The following is a 16,673-nucleotide window of genomic DNA, read 5'->3' on the forward strand; positions in this document are numbered from 1 at the left end:
GTTTCAGATTCAAAAAGTATGGTCCTCATGAACTATAAATACCACTGAGTTTTTAGCCGCCTGGACAGTTTTATTCAAAACTCATTCCAGGCACAGCTGGGAATGTTGTCTCTAACTATTAAAGGACAACTCTGAATACTGAGATTGTAGAACAATTGACATTGTTAGCAGGAAACAGGGAGATCTTTCATCCAAAGCACATTGCAGCTGCTACAGATGCTAGCATAGCTTCCATCTGTGATAGTGATGAATGGTGTACAAGTGAGTTAATGCTGAGATACTGAAACACACAGAGAAGGAATCCTCCAAACAGGGGAGAATTGACTTTACTGGGAGACCAGGTATGGAATTCATTTTTTTACTTTCTTGTCTGTTTGTTCCCTCTAAAACAGAGGGCAATCTAAACTTAGTAGATTCTCCCCCCAGCCACTCATTTTAGGCTGTATATTTTCAATGGAGGGAGTTATAATTTTGGAAGAGGCATAGGAAGCAGTACAATTTTTATCTGCTCTACGAGTTTAGTAGGGCTAGTTACATCACTATCACACTGCTGTATACATTATTTAGGGGAGGTGATGATTCAAATAATCTATAGATTTTTATAGAAATTGAGTTTAGAAAGCAATTGGGAGAGAACACTAGAATATGTGATCACCTATTTGGGGCATTTTTGCCATGGATATTGATCAACAAAGGCATAATGCTACAGGGAACTGAGTGCTTTCTATGAGGTGCTGTGCATATTTAACTGGTTACAGTGGGAATTGAGGGCACACAGTAGCTCATCGAATCATTCCCCAAGTCTCCATCATTCTCTAGATCTAGTTCTTATGCCCTCTGCTCTTCCCCTCACCATTTACCTGCAATTCTGCCACACTGCAGCTTTAATAATTTATTAAGTTCCCTCTTCTTGATGCGTCCTATCCCTTGCATCAATCATGCCTTGAATTCCACCCCAGTAGCCTCCTGGTTTCAAGACCCAGCATTGTTTTATTATTTATTTCTGCCCTACTTTCTTCTAGCTTTTCCTTTCCACCACTCCTCCCCCTCACTGATTTGAATTCATCTCTCTCTAGGGCCACAGTCTGGCTGGCTGTGTTTATTTTAATAGTGTTTGGGTCTACCAAGTTAACCCATTTCTTGTACTGACCTATATTAAAGTATATTTGTAACTAAATAAGATAAACGAATAGTATAGTGTTTCACACCTGAATACCTCAGTCAGTCACTATCTTTTAATTATGCATCTTGGCGTCTTTAATTCTTCAGCATCTAATTTTCAAACTCTTCAAAAGATGGCTTAGAAGTCAGCAGCATATATAGTCGCCCAATCCTGATAGTGGTATAAAGTAGCAACAGTATCATATGTCTATGCTGTACATATAGGTTTGGCAGAATTCCATTTTTATTTGTTTATAATTTATACACATACCAATGTTGGAGCTCTTATTTTTATCTGTTTAAATTCAGTTGTGCAAATGTATGGGTTTTAAGCATTTTTTAAATTTTATCAATTTAATTTGTTTAGTTGCAGGAAATTATGGCAGTGTCATAATTTAAAAGGAGAAGGGTCATAACATTGGCTGCTGTTCCCTTGGGCCTTGTATAAAGTGGAATTGATCTCAACTTGAGAATTGAGCCCACTGAGCCTGATCCAAGACACACTGAAGAAGCCTTTCCATTGATTTAAGTGGACATCAGATCAGACCTGTTGATTTCATTGGGATTGGAAGGTGCTCAGAACCAGTCAGGATACATTAAGATAGAGAATTTTAAAGGATTTAGTTTTATGTTTCTGTGTCCATTAGTAGTGAAGTATAAGTTTGACAGGAGGTATTTTCTAGTTCAGGAGCAAGGAACTGAGTGAAAATGTTTTTTAAATTCATTTTCATACTGATCATATATTTTCCAAGTTTTTCATTCTTGCAATTTCATGGAAACAGGAAAAAATCCTGGGCCAAACTTTGTTCACTTTAGTCATCAGGATTAATTGCAGTGGCATAGGTAAGGATCCAATTCCTGTTTTCATTATTATCCTTCTGCTTAATTCCCACCCAAAATTATAACCCTTTGTGACAGACTAGTTTCCACTTGACCAATTATGATGTCACAAAGAGGAGTAGGAAATAAAAATAGGGATTAAGCAGCAAGTATAGATGAAATCCTACACAGAGTTCCTGTTCTAATGCCCATCTTCTTAATCACGAAGAATATAGGGAAGAGAAAGCTAGAAATAGTTGACCTACTGTGGCATAGGAATAACGTTCTTTCTATGGACCATATTGTTCAATGTTTTCCTATGGGCAGTGGCTTTTTTTTAGGACTAGAATATGGAATTACCCCAAGCACTGAGTAAGGGGCAGCACATAGTTGTAAAAGTCACAGTTTGGTCCCTAGTTAATCCCTCAACCTTCGTCCTTGCTCCAGGGAGATGTAATATGTCAACCCTTTCCCTGATGCAAGTTACTTCTCCTGCCATGTCTTAGCTATGCTGACCAGAACACCAAGCTGTGGAGTCACTCTGCCTGCCACTCTCTGCCTGTTGCCCCTACCATGCAGATGAGCAAGGAGTTGCCACCTTGAACCGTAACCACCACTGATGCAGCTCTGTCATAGTTCTCAGGCTGCTAACAGGCACCTCCTATCAGACAGGTGCTTAGAAGTCCTTAGGGTGCCTCCATCTGCCTAAGTAGGAGCCCTAATGATACAATGTTTATATAATCCTTTTGGATTGATGGGGATGGGCCTTTTGGCTTCCATTGTCCTAGTCCCACTCAATTCTCAGAGATTGGGATTGTTTAACCCCAACAGGAGCAGAAGGGAACAGCACCAACCACCTAATCAACTTGTCTTGGGGCTTACCCAACTTGTTTTTACCGCCAGTATACCAGAGTCAGTTTTCCTGTATCCGGAGGGGGCGGGGGGCAGCAGTGGCACAGAGAGAGAGAAATGACACTGAGGGCCTTCCTGAGGGCAGTTCCCCAAAGGCTTCCAGGAATCCCCTTTGGGAGCTATAGCACTGCCATCTGGTCTCTCCCACCACTGCTCAGCAACTGCTGGGAACTTTGTTTCTAAATCCTTATTCCACCCTTGACATGATTGATAGGGCTGGAAGGGCAGGTCCAGCCTTGCCCACAGCAGTGTATTTAATCCCTTCATCACTGGTGCAGGGTTTATACTCCGCATCATAGGCTGTTTATATGCCTCTTTACTCCCTTTTGTTAGGAAAAGCCATGTACTCTTCTTTAGATACCTATTGAAATAGAGGATGTCTCCACTGCACTACTCTGTAGTGTATTCTGACAAGAGGTGAGAGTACCTACACTATAGGTACAGATCAGGTGCTAAAAGATGGATGCATACAGTAATAATGATTTTCATCTAAGGAGCTCAAAGCACTTTAGAAACAGCTGGCCAAATCCTCTGGTGATGTAAATTAGTCAGTGGAGCTGTGCCAGTTTACACCAGCACAGAATGTAGCCCAATTAATTAAGCCTTGAAACATCTCTGTGAAATAGGGGGAAATGGGGCACAGTGGTAAAAGGCACTTTCTAAACTTGTTTCTCAGATTTTAGGTTCTTTTTGCATCTTCCAGCTACCCTTTCCACATAAGACATGTCACAGGCACTAAAGAATTCCACTTACTCATCAGCTCTCTTGCGAAAGGTTTTGACCCAATGCTGAAGTGATATATTTATAGAAATTACTTATCTGGGTTGATGTGGTGGAGAGGCAGTTACTGATGAGTCAAACATTCAGCCATTGGATAGTGTTGGACTCTAATGTAAGATTTTAAATAATTTTGTTAGATACTATTTGTGTCCAAATACAGAGTGTAACCATCCAGCTAGACAAACATGGCACAGTCATTTGTATGGTTGTCAGATTTTATTATGCAGTATATCTTCTTGTTCTATTATGCAAGATAGCAAACCATAATAAGTGTGAATTTAAGGAATGAACAGGCCACATGAGGAAATCCCAAATGAAGAAAAAAATGGAAATTAATGCTCCTGGTGGTCACTATAAGAACTTCAGAGGGCAAAAATCCTATCAAACCAATAGTGTGGTAGAAATCAGTGAGCTTATTGCAGAGTCAGTCCTCAATGCTACGCTGCAACGTAGATGATCTCTATTATAAGCGACAAAGAGTCCTGTGGCACCTTATAGACTAACAGACTATAGTTAGTCTATAAGGTGCACAGGACTCTTTGTCGCTTTTTACAGATTCAGACTAATATGGCTACCCCTCTGACACCTGACTCCATTATAAGTGGTTTTCTTGTTATATTAGACCACAGAAATGTAAATTTCTTTAAAAATGTTATTGACCCATTGAAACTTCTTTATGATCTCAGCACAGGAGAAAAAATAAGGCAATTTTGAAGTGTTATATCAGTTTGATCATTCTTAAATGTAGTTTTGTTTTGATTTTGCTTAAAAATCCCACAAAAGAACATTTTTTTCTGCTGGTGTAAGTGCGGACACGCTAAAGAAGTCAAAGGAGCTGTGCCAGTTTAGACCAGAAGCCAATTTGGTCCTAACGTTTACCAGGTTTAGTTGTTTTTTTTGTGCTGCCAGATTCAATATTTTTAAAAAAAAAAACAACCCACCAAACACAAACATGTACTTGTTCAGCTATTGTTGGTATATAATACTTTCTGGATCTGCTCCCTGCTGTTCTAAGCATTGGACATGCAGACAGGAAGAGAATAGCTGCCGCGAGGAGTTTGTTGACTCTAGAAAGAATATTGCAGCCTAAACTCCAATATTTTTCCCCCTAAAGCAGAATCGAACTAACCCTGTATGTGTAAAAAAAGGTGATCACTTACTTCACATAATGAAGTTAGCCCAAGTAAGGGTAAAAATCAGTGTGATCCATTGGCTAGGGAGCTGAACTGGGAGTCAAGGGACCTCAGTTCCATTCCTGGTTCTGCTATTGATCTGCTGAGTAATCTAGGAGAAGTCATTTCCTGTTTCCACTCACACGTTTTGTGTGTCTTGCCTATTTATACTGCAAGTTCTTCAGAGCATTGGCCATGTCCTACTGTGTATTTGTACAGTACCTAGCACAATGGGGCCCTGATTTCTGTTGGAGCCAACTCGTGCTACCATAGCACAAAGAATTACTCATCCTATGGACATAAAAATTGCACAGTTGATCCCACCTGAACTTTTAGTAGTCCTATACATTGTTGATGTCAGGCTTAATCCTGCACTCTTATTCAGGCAAAAACATTGACTTAAATTGAGCATTTTTCCTGATTCATGGGTACACAGAACAGCACTTGGTTCATGTGCATCACAACCAGGTTGATGTGACAGACCATAAGTAGTAAGAGCCCATTGCCCTTTCAGTTGACCAGGTCAATGATCCACAAATGAAGAAAGGTTCATGCAAAGTATTGGAATATCTTAGAACTTTCTACTTTAAGAGTGCATGTGGCTAGTCCATTGGGTAAATCTGTTTTCAAAATTTGGACACAAACATTGTTACTTAGTATACCACAACAGCTGTAAAGCAAATATTGAGGCCTGTCAAATATATAACAGATTTGAAAGTGTTAAATATATATTTACCTAATACTACATACGTATTTATACAAAAAGACAAACTATTTTTTTTTCAAATCAGCTCTCACAGTTGCACAACGTATTTTGTTTGTTTTATTAAAATTAGGGATAGTCAACTGTGATAAAACAACATACTTCGGCTGAATTCACTGTTCACATTATCATTGTTTAAAGTATGTTAAAGATGGTTTCAACAAATTAAATTATGTTCATGTCAAGTTTAAATATTGTTGCTTCTCCACTGATCAGTGGCAGATATCTAATTTCTTCTCCAATAAGAAATTGACTTGCAAGGCTCCAGTGATGTTGGGTCTGTGCATATTTTTAGTACAACTTAATTTACAAATATACATCACTTTTGGAATAGAGGAGGTGTCAGACAGCACACAGGCAATTCTATTTTTCCAGGCATCTTAGCCCAGCCACTAATGCCCAGTTTGCTGGGAGCAACTCTACCTGGAGAATTGACTCTAGTTCGAGAGATTAAGACAGAGAGTAGAATCCTTTGCTCCTTGTCACAGCTTCCCAAGAAAAGCTACAATACTACCACTAAAAACAATACATTATTTCTTCCAAGATTAAATCCTGGCTCACATACTAAGAAAAACTTGTAATACTATGTGTAACAGCACCATTTGGTGAACCCTGGATATAACAATATATGTTTTTGCTGTAACATTACTTAAGGGTTGCTGTCATCCCTATTGTGACTATTGATTTGCAGTATTATGTCTGTGAAAACTTTTAACATCTAGTCAGATGTCTATATACTACAACCCTATCCGAAAAAATCCATTGAATTTAATAATGTGCTATGTTGCCTCCACGTTGAAGAAAAGGCATTGTTTTGCTACAGCTGCTAGAACTCAATTACCATAAGCTTACCATGAAATATAATTTTATGAAGTCTGTATTTCTGCATTAGAAAAGACGTCTTTAGTTGCAAGGGGAAGGTTTTAATTGCTTTCCCTCTGCTGACCAGGATCAGCTGATTAGTATTCAGACTAAACCTTAGCCATCTCATTGTCAGGCACTGGAAAAGTAAGGAAAATGCATCATCCAGATGTCACAATAAGTGAAGGAAGAGCTAAGAGTCATTGGGCCTGATTCACACCAGCTGAGAATCAAGCCTACTCGCATTCCAAATTACACAAAGTCTCCCCTATACTGTTACATACACATGAAAAGGAAGAGAGGTGATAGAACAGCATCTGGCAGGTCTTCAGGGTACATGGCCAGTCACATCAGGCAAATAAAGAAAACCCTAAATGTATTATTGTTAAAAATCTCATAAATGTGGTTAGCAATGCTACATTCTCAGTACAATCGCAAAAAGAAAGGAACAGAGCCACTGAGGAGCAATCTATCCCATCCCTGTCAGATCTCTCAGATGAGTTGGCAATATCTTGTCATCAGCAGTATCAATAGGCCACTGGCATAGCTATTAAAGTCAATAGGAACATCTGACCTTTGACCAAATTAGTGAAGCTTTTAAAACCAAAACCAAACTTGAAACCATGAAACTGATAGATACACAGAAATTCAGAATAATTCAGATGAAGATGAAGCTACTCAATGATGGATTGTCTCGTAACATTTCCCAGAAAGGGAAGGTTGAGACAGGGTGGTAATTAATAAAGTCATTAACATTAAGTATTAGCTTATTTAGCAAGGGCCTAACCCCTATTTGTTTGAGAACAGCCTGTATTCTGCCTTCCAGAGGGAGATGTAGCACAATGCAGACCACTTGCTTCTGTTTCCCTTCACCAAGGCACCTTTCACTCAGTTTCCAGTTGCCTTCTCAGTCCAAAGTTCTTTAATTCATATGTAAATAGTGTGGCAGGGGAAATATTTAGTTTATATAAATATAATATAATATTCTCATAGCAAATAAGTTAATAACTTAGTGAAGTTGATAACATAATTTATTAACATCATAGTAAAAGCATCCTGATTGGTTAATAACTTAGACTGGTTGATATTAAAACGTTATGTGATTTAATTATTATATGCTGCAAAGAGCCACAGGAGATGCATTGAAGAGCCCTCTGCAGTTTGTGAGCCACAGTCTGAGTATCACTGGTCTAGAGTCACTAGGCCATAGAATTAATAATTCTAGTGGTCTGGACTTTAGAGAAGTGTAGGGGACGCTTACTTTTTGCCTCTACCACATCAGTGATCTAGAAAATATAGGAAGTCTCTCTCTGTTTTGCAATCAGTCAGATTTGGAATGAGGTGGTTTTTGTTGTTGTTTTGTTTTGTTTGTTTTTGCCACCAGTGCAGTAGTCTCCTTCCTTTCCTCTTCATTTGTCAGAGATTATTTGTTTACCAAGGGATAGGGGCCATTGTGTCAATGTCTGAAGACAAAAATACATATAATCTATTTCAAAAGTGAGAATTTGGCCCTCATGTCCCTCCAATGTCTCTTCAATATTATCCCTGAATATCAGATGAGGAACTAAAACTAGTGATAGATGTTCTCAAAGCAGTCATTGGAATTTCTGTAAAAGGTGATCTAAACTGTGTGCTGAAAAACCCAGTCACCATTTCCTTTCAATGATCACAATCAAAAGGGTTTGCCCTTCCTTGTGATGAAGGTTTTATTTGAAAATTTGGCTCATTTGTTTAAAAGCTTAAGCATTCAAGCAGTTGATGTACCATAGAATAAGTTAGTGTAGGTACCCAAAGGTATTACAGAAAGCGAACAACAGGTAGGGAAACCCAGAGTGTGTAGGATTGATTGTCAATATAGTTTTATGTGCTTGAAATGTGGTGATCTTTATTAGAATGGCACAAGGAACATCAGGTTGCAGTAAAATAATCTTGATGACATGGCTTGGAAATTGTAGGCCATTTATTTTCTGATTCCCAAGGTGGTTGTGGTAGACTCATGGGGAACTTAAAATTAATTACTCCCATTTCAGATTTAACAAGGATAAAAAAAAAAAGGACTAGAAATAACAAAAATATGCTAAAGGAATATAAATGCAGCAGATAGTTATTATATAGGAGATGATTCCTTAACACTGTAGAATACAATGCAAATGTTCTGAATCCAGTGCATTTGATAACAGAATGAGTGATTCAGACTTTTTCTGTATATTTTTTTTCATACAAAAGAAAAATAATAAAAAACAATATGCTTAGTTTATTTCATGTTATGTTACTAAATACCAAATTTGTGAACAGTAAAGATACCCAAGCTAAACTGGATGGCATAGATTGAACACTCTACTTAGGTGAATACATATTTTTTAACAATGAAGTAATAAAAAAGTTATAGAAATATTTTAAATATAACCTTTTTTTAAGGGAAACTTTATGGGCAAGTCTCTCTCTTGCCCATGAACCCTGCTTGAACATTTGCTTTGTGCATGCCATATCCCATATGCAAAGTCACCCAAGAAGAGAATGAACAAGTACCATTTTTGTCTCTGCTGTTGTGTGAACAAAGCCTAAGGTCGTATGCTTTTTAACACGTTTTTTTACTAGTAGCCTGTGCTCTCTAAAAAGGGTTGACTTTTTGTTTTGTTTTGGGTTTTTTTGTTTTGGTTTGGTTTGATTTTTCTAGTCCTCTCAGGTTACTTTTTTGTTATTCCCATTTGCTCTCACTCTTGAAAAAAAGTACTGTAGTTGCAAATATTTTATAGTATATTACAATTAGATGCTCACAACAATATTTATCTTGTGAATGAAACCCACCAAAGTATGGACCTTCATTTAAGGTAGAAACTCCTTCCTCAGTTCATCTTCATGTGCTTGTATGTAGCAGAAGTGAGGTAGGTAAAAGAATCTCAATCTGCTGTTGGTCATTTTGAGGGATCCTAACAAAGAATCACTCCAGATCTTCCTTAAGCTTTTGTTCACAGTAACTCAAGATACATTAAGAAGACACACTAACATAGACATACTGCTTACAGATTCCCTAGACAATGAAGACCTTCCAGAGGATTTGATAACATTTCTGACTCATTGATGGTGTCCACAGGAGAAGTGTCCTAGGAAACTTTAATATCCATGTGGGCAACACCTCAGACATAGTGAACCAAATCTTCTTGTCCCCTCAATCCACTGATAGATTCCCAACATGTGACTTCATGTACAACTCACATAGCTGATCAGACTCAAGACTGGATCCTTAGCCTAGGAGCAGACATCAGAAAAGGCAGGAGCAAACCCTTCTCCTGATAGAGCACTCCCTCCTCAAAACTGAGAGCACAACAAAACAAGGAAATAGAAGATTCTGCCTTTTATGGCTCACCCCCATGGAGCCAGATAAAAACTACGCCCAACTGAAGAGCTGAGATGTGGACAATCTAGTCAGATTCTATGAGGTAGCACTGGCAGCTGCTACTGACACTCTCATGCCTACCTGTATGCTTCACTTCCATCATTTCCACAGAATTCCATAATTACCAGTGCCTGGCAGATCTGAATAAAACACTGTTGGCTGAAGATGAATCCCAGTAAGACAGGGCATAGGGATGATATTGGGGGGAGGGAGGGAGAGGAAAACATTTTGAAGACCAGAATGCCAACTTCACATCACTCTTTATCAAGAGTCTGTCACTATGTTGTCAAATCACTCTTCACCCTTGGAGTCCTTTCGGACTTCTAACAGTTGCTGGAGTCTCAACTACTTCCAGCTGCAAAAAACATCTGATTCTACTTGAGACTGGCTAAAAGACTGAGCCACATCCTCTCAGATAATCTCTTTGTCACTGCGATCCACACTTTTTAACCACCAAGCTGATTACTGCACCGTATTATCCAATGGAATGTGCACTTCAACTTTACAAAAGCCTCAGTCAGTCCAGAATGCAGCATCCTCCCTCCCAAAAAAATTCTAGCAGTTCATAGAATCTCATTCAGGTGATCTGCTCACTACAGTGTGTCTCACAGAAAATAATGTCAGTTTCAAAATTGTGATCCTAATTTTCAGGGTACTCCACAGAACTGGTCATGGGCATTTCAGACAACACATCTCTCTGGGTGACTATAAGCTCTCTTTCTCTCAACAGCCCTGTTCCTCAGGAATTAAGACATTAACAACCTCAAGACCTCAAGGGTGAAGCTTGGGGGAGTGAGAGACAGGGCTTTCTCATCCACTGGAGATTATGATGACATGAATTAGAATTAAGAGGAAGAGGAGAATAAAGCAATGCAGACAAGATGGAAGAGAGAAGGAGGAAATAAAACTAAAAAAAAAAAGGCAGAAAAAAATAGAACCAAAAATTAGTCTGACTGCCTCAGGGCAAGTGAAAAGGAAAATCAGACCATGGGCTAATTGCAAATTTTTGGCTTTCAACTCTTTAGGAAGTGCTCAAATTTTACAGTGATTGGTGCCATTTCAAAAATGCACGTGGGAGACAGAGAGAGAGAAAGACAGAGATTTGAGTTTAGAACCAAATCCATATTTTATATTAAACTAATAGAATCAGGTTCAGTGTTTCAAAAGTAGTTATAGTTATAATCTACAAACAATTATTTTTATGAGGACAGGACTGACCAGATAAGAGAGAGATGTTTTTAGTCATAGAACAATGAAATGTTACTTACAGGACTTTAAACAAAAGTAAATTAAATGTGATCAATTTAACAAATAGAGAGAGACATTTTCCTCGCTCAAAAATTTCCCCGACAATTGAAATAGATTTCAGTTCACATTATGGTAAAAACAAAATACATTAACAATCTGCTGTGTTTTTTACTTAGTGTCATTTTGTTCATTCATTGTCAGTTTTCCTTTACACTGTGTTGTAGAGAGAATCTTGAAATGTCCCTATATAACAAGTATGTGTCTAGAGACATATAGCTATGTCATATAAGTGAAAGAAATACAAAACAACCAACTGCCATAGATAATACTCCTATGCTTTTTGGATCATAATTTCAGTTAAGCAAAAAGGCAGATTTTGTTTATAAGTTTGCTTTGACATTTGAGTTCAGTTATCACCATGGTAGAATACTAACCTATTAGGTCATTTACATTTACATCATCTAAATGGGTGTCTGAGTAATACAACATTCAAAGGGTAATTGAGAACAGAATAGTGATTGTATCCCATCAAACCAGGCTTTATAATCAAGTAAATAATACTTGGAATGTATCAATAGGCCATGCAGATAGAATGTCTGACTGGCTGATATTTAGACTAGGAATTTGGATTGAAATTTGACAAGAACACTGGAGAAAAGAAAATGAAAAAAAATATATAAAGATTTCTTTCAAAAAGAATTTAATTTATTGCTAAATTTACCCAAATCAGGCTAGTTTGAGTCTGAAAAGATATTCTCTGTGAAATTGATGACTGAAGACTGAAGTCTAGAGATCTGACAATTCAGGTGTGGTAGAGCATCGACATCTAGCACAGCAATTATCTGCATATCTTCCACTTACAAATATTGTATTTATTTATTCAGATTCAGTCTTATATCAAATCCACTGCTTTGGGCTCCCCTGCCATGCAGATAAAAAATATCAAAGATAGAAAGTAAAACTTGACCAAAGCAGAAGCACTTCTTTCTCCCATACTACTGAACATGATTTGATCCAGTCATATGACTAATATAGTTTAAAACAACACAAACTTTCCAACAAGATTCAAATTCCACTCTCAGTTGCCTCAGTCCTTTGCCGATGACCATTCAAACAGCCGGTCTTAGCAATGTGCCTGAAAAGTCAACACATTGGGTCTATTTCTGACTTTGTGAGAGGTAGGAGGCCATTACAGAGAATGTTCTGTCAGCAGCTCTCTCACATTTGTAGTGAAAAAGAAGCTCAAGAGTCTCTGCTCCTTGAATACCCAACTCAAGTTCACAAGTTTCACATTGTCACAATATACCACAGTAGGCCATGTAATACCGTCACATACTTAACATTGCCTGTTCCTTTGGATTTCCTTACTAGAATCATTTATATACTTCAAGAGCTTTCTATGGTTTATTAGCTACCTATTCATATGAAAATGGCTCAGCTGGTCCAATCTGTAAAATATGCATTCATTTAATGTGGATCCAGGCATTGGAGGTATGTGGAATCTGTTACATACTAAGCTAGGCTTTGTTATTGGAATATTGCAGAGAGCAGAATGTGTGTTAGCAAATTATTTTTATTCACAACACCAACTTTAATCTCTGTCTCGTGAGTTATAAAATACCAGATGATCAAATAAGAAAGAAGAGTCACAGACAGGTTTGGATAAGATGCTGCTGGAGTTCTAATGTCCTCACTTTCAATATAGCTGGGAAGTTTCTTAAGAATTATAAATCCATGTTCATTTTGTAAATGAAATGGGTCATGAAGTAAACCTAAGAGTAGAACTGTAGTTAATTTTTTTAGCCATACAAAACAGAGAAGCCTTTGGAAGAAGAAACAAAAGTAGTCTGCTGTTCAGGTGATTCAAGATGGTTTAAATAAGTGTTAACACAAGACTTTACTCAGAACTCCTACCAGAGCTGCACCATTTTGTGGGGTTGGGCTTGTTAAGGAGAGGGTGAAAAACCTTTTAATTAAATTATGCACATATCTCTGTAGTGCTTGCATTAGGCCAATATCATAAAGAGAAAGAGGACTCGAAGACTCTGGCCCCGATCCAGCAAAGCACTCTTGCATGAGTTTAACTTTAAGCACATAGATAGTGCCATCGACTTCAATGGGATTATGTATGTGTTTAAAGGTAAATTCATGCTAAAATACCTTGTTGGATCAGGGCCAGACGACTGAACACCTAGTAAGTTCATGCATGTGCAGAGAGGGAAGTTTTTCTCCCACTGTTCTAGACAGACAGAATAAAGAGCATTCCGTTTCTTTTCAGGAAGCTCTGATATCCTGATCAAATAGGTTGAGATGCTCAGATAAATGACCATTAAAATGTTGGGATGCCTACTCAAAATAAGCCTGTGAGATTTTCCCATCCTTTTACACACTGGCCATGCTGAGCTGGTACAACTGGCACTGAAATATTTAGTAAATCTATGACAGACTAGTGAGACAGGCTGACAGTGTTTCCTGCCATTGCCAAGTGTCCCTCTTGATTGTAGCTTTGGCCTCTGTGAACAACTCCTTTAACTTAAAGGGCCAAGAAGCCCAGAGGGTTAAGTGAGCATGAAAACTCTCAAAAGAACTCCAAACAAATGGCAACCAGACAATTCAGCCTATATAACTGGATCTGACTAATATATATTTGTTCTTCTGGGCCTGCTCTGACCCTCACTGAAATCAACACTAAAACTCACAGTAATTAAAAATGACAGTAGGCTCAGTAAGGGGACCATATTTTCAAAAGCAAACTCCCAGAGTTTTATTGGCAACATGTTTAAAGGTTATAAGATACTCAAGCACTCAACATTCTGGTCGGCTCCAATTGGGATGGAAAAGCTGCATCTGGATCAGTGGAGAAGAAATGAAGAAAGGCTGAGCTGTGTTCCTTTCCCCCATGGCCATCAAAGAGGGAAGACAAGGAGAGACAGAGAGAGCACAAGTGCCCACTCCCTCTATTCACATCCCTCAAGCACCTCAAGAGGACAGAGTGGAAGTCTCGCACAAGTTTTTGCATTAGCTAGACTGGTTTGCCAACACATAAACCTCATTTAAAACCTGACAAGCTTCATCCTCAAACTATGATTAGAATAAAATGCACACTCAGTACATAGTGACAGTGAAGCGAGGCTGTACAAAGCACTTTGTATCAGGATACTAATATGACTTGCACAGACATTTTGTCATTATCGAACTCTTTATATCTTGACTGATGAAATATTAGCCAGGACACTTTAGGCATCCTGCAAATAAATATTTTTGGAACATCAGATGAAAGACCCATGAGTCTCCCAGTAAAACTGGGACATATGTTTTCTTTAAGGCTCAAACTCTCATTTAAACATAATATACAATCCATAGGATAAGGTACCATCTTTTATAGGAAATAAAGACACCAATGCACTTTTCAGATAATAGGTATCACTGAAGCAATGGGCAACAGTGGCAAAAATCTTCTACAGAGCACCCTGCAGAAAGATCAAACTAAACTGATAAATTCCAGCAGAGGTTAGTGAACATAAGAATTTTTGAAGTATAAAATGCCCATTCAGCTCAGCATGCATACTTTTTTATGGTTTACCTTATTCCCGTGGTTCAACTTCTCACCTTTTCATCATATCCATCAGTCACTTCCTTGTTTAGAAATAATTCTATGCTAGGAGTCTCTTGAAATCATTTATACTCTTTCCTTTATTTACATGTACTTGTATCTTACTCTATGGATTTATTACCCTTTGTATGAACCAGTTCTGCTCCAGTTCTCTATTTGTTCCTAGTGTATAAAATTAGAAAATGTTCCCTACTTGCTGAATCTTTCACCAGTGCATATCAGTTTTATCAGTGCCATTCATAGATTTGAATCCATCTCTTGGGACCTGAAGACATGTCTTTAGCCATGCTGAAAGAGCTCATATGCTCTCTTCCAAAAATTCATAACATAGGAATATTTCAAAGCAGGAAAATGGCTTTTTTTCCCCATCTGTATCCACATCGGCCCATATTTCACACTATTAAATACATTTCTAAACCCATACACAGATTAATGATAAACCCAAATCATGTTCTACTTGAGCTTGATATATAGACCTGTACAGCGCTGTGAGGTAAATCTGTCTTCGTACAGCTGAGTAGGGAAAAGCGCTGCAGTCTGTCCACACTGACAGCTGCCAGCACAGTGGTGTGGCCACACTTGCAACATTTGCAGCTGTGTTGGGAGTGGTGCATTATGGGCAGCTATCCCAGCATTCATGTGGCTGCAACGTGCTTTTCAAAATGGGGGGGGGGTGGATTGTGACAGGGAGTGTGGGGGGAGAGAGAGTGCTTTTTGGAGCATGTCAGCTCTCTGTTTTGCAAGTTCCGAACTCCCGGCCCCCTGCTCATTCATTTACTCACTCAAAGCAAGCTGCAAACTGTTTGCTTTTCTCTGTGGTACGAGCTTTGAAACCGGCACTTCCGCATTCCTGCAGCCAGTCACAACAATGGAGAGAACTGGCCACTTGACAAGGTGATTAGTACAGCGCTGCAAGCGTTTACACTCACACCCGTGAGTCGTAGCCACTCCGCTGCAGCTGTTATTCTTCTCGGAGATGTGGAGTACCTGCAGTGGTGTACCCAGGGAGATACAACACTGTAAGTGCCCTGCCAGTGTGGACGGGGAGTGAGTTACAGCGCTGGGGCAGGCTTTACAGCGCTGTAACTTGCAAGTGTAGCCAAGGCCGAAGAGGTATTGATATAACCTCAAAAACACATAGGTCTAGATTTTCTGCTCCTACTGTCTGCAGACTTTCAACTGGGTGCAACAGAGAGGGGTGATAACCAGAACGGTTACAGTTCCCAGTTTCCATGGCTGGTTCTATGCCAACAGTGGTCTCTTTGGACTTTGAGCAGCCTGGACACTGCCCTAAGCTTTGCCAGTTGGTAGTAGTCACCAGCAGCACACTTTGGTTACACCTGCTTTATGCTACCCACACTGGGGGTGCAATTAAGGGTAGTGGTGGTGCTGGTTACATGCATGCTGACTGAGCACTGCAGTGTGTAAAGGGAATCCCCATTCAGGGAGATGAAACCAGTTTCTGTTCTCCGTGCACCACCCTAGTGGTAAAAGAGAGAGGAGAGTGCAAGAGACTATCCCCATATACTGTATATTAAAATATGATTATAGCTGTATTTCAAAGTAATTTTTTTCCCAAATAAGACACTGCTCCTGTAAACACTTACATGGGTTTAATTTTTTGACCATGAGCAGTCTTATTTTAATCAGACATATGCACAAGTGTTTGCAAGATTGGGACCTAACTAGTGTGTTTCTTAAACTGTCAAAGAAATGCAGGATTGGGTTTATTTTGAAAATTGATTTCATTTTGTTCAGTTGATTGATAACAATGGGCTGAGTAGGCTTTACTTGTTGGAAAGATTTTTATGTGTAGGACTTTGGTTTGTATTTGACTCAGGTAGGCACGGTCTGAAACTTGCTTATATCTGGTGGCTGTTTAGTAGGATATAAAAAAATTAGATGGTGGTGACAGTACATTTCCTGGGAGACAAGGTTCTCATCAAC

At 38.8% G+C, this 16,673-nt stretch overlaps 1 protein-coding gene across 1 annotated transcript in view; it reads left to right on the forward strand.

Moving 5' to 3' along the window:
* Positions 1-295: 295 nt before the first annotated feature.
* The window catches only part of CDH19 (cadherin 19), a 163,032-nt gene continuing 146,654 nt past the window's right edge, over positions 296-16,673 (forward strand). Inside the window, exon 1 of the mRNA XM_024206277.2 lies at positions 296-341. The gene's annotated coding sequence lies outside the window, so the exon portion shown is untranslated. The remainder of the gene's footprint in view (positions 342-16,673) is intronic.

The sequence above is a fragment of the Terrapene carolina genome, unplaced genomic scaffold, assembly GCF_002925995.2.
Source record: "Terrapene carolina triunguis isolate 2854851 unplaced genomic scaffold, T_m_triunguis-2.0 Scaffold58, whole genome shotgun sequence".
NCBI lineage: Eukaryota > Metazoa > Chordata > Testudines > Emydidae > Terrapene > Terrapene triunguis.